At 34.6% G+C, this 1,146-nt stretch overlaps 1 long non-coding RNA gene across 1 annotated transcript; it reads left to right on the top strand.

Annotated features, from left to right (window-relative positions):
• The first annotated feature begins 323 nt into the window (after positions 1-323).
• LOC145051390 (uncharacterized) lies at positions 324-841 on the top strand. The gene is made up of 2 exons (XR_013683592.1): positions 324-605; positions 791-841. It is a non-coding gene; the product is annotated as an uncharacterized LOC145051390 (long non-coding RNA).
• Positions 842-1,146: the final 305 nt, after the last annotated feature.

The following is a 1,146-nucleotide window of genomic DNA, read 5'->3' on the forward strand; positions in this document are numbered from 1 at the left end:
GGAACACCACACAGGCAAAATCACCAATACCTTTTGTACACTGAAATTGAAGCAATGTTTTGAATACTATAATAATATAATTACATGTGCACTTGAATCTAACTATCTATAAATGTCAAGAATCCAAAAGCAATGGACCCAAATTTTCAATCTTCAAAGACGAATGTGTGTATACATATATTATAATGTGATGATAAAATATGTATTAATGCTCATGATCGTATTCACATGTGAGCAAGACGACAGAAATTAATAAACATATATAACTTTATATATATCAGCATCTAAGAAGATAAAAACAGTAATGGATATAAAATGAATAATTAAATGGATTGTGTATGAGTGAGACAGGCTTGGAGGAGTCCCCCGCGTGTTTGGATAGACATCAAAGGGGCAGAAGGCGCAGGGCATTGGTTTCATTCAGATAGAGAAAACCTGGTTCCACCAATCAGAAAATCCCTCTGAATTTTATCTGTTTTTGCCTCCATTTTCTTGAAAATGTTTGATGGGCTTTGGGTTTATGACCCTTCTTCCACCTAAATTCGTGATCCAAAGTTTCTCTCTTTTCATCTCTTGGATTCCATTCACTAATTTATATAGGGGAAGTGAGTATGAAAACCATAGATGTACAACCTCATAGTTTTGTTAATCAACTCAAAAGTAGGGTTGTAGGGGAAATGGAATTCTAACTAATTGTGTCGATGTTTTCTTTATTGTACTCACAGAAAGAGGGTTCCATATATATATATTTTTCAAGATTGCTGACTAGCGTTGCCCTTCTCTGATGCAGCCGCAGACAAAAGCAAGTATTACTCAAATCTCCGTGGAAAGAGATTGCGAAGGTGTTTGGAAATGTATGTTACAATATCAATCTTAGGGGTTTGTGTGCTGCGGGTGTCCAACCATACCGTATGTGCCGTTTGAGATCTTTGGAAACCGCAAACTACATTGTGAAGAATCTAAACTGCATTATGTGGTGCGGTACCGATGGTTTTGATACGGTTTGTTGAATAACTAAAAAGAAATAGTTTTACATGCATTAGTTGTCTTTATATCTTAAATATAAATTATTTCCAATAGTAAAAAGCAACTACAAACATTGTCCAAAACAACATCAATGGATCAAATTAGACACTAATAATTTTA

Source organism: Lactuca serriola, chromosome 5 (genome assembly GCF_051521515.1).
Source record: "Lactuca serriola cultivar US96UC23 chromosome 5, Lser_US96UC23_V15, whole genome shotgun sequence".
Taxonomy (NCBI): Eukaryota; Viridiplantae; Streptophyta; class Magnoliopsida; order Asterales; family Asteraceae; genus Lactuca; species Lactuca serriola.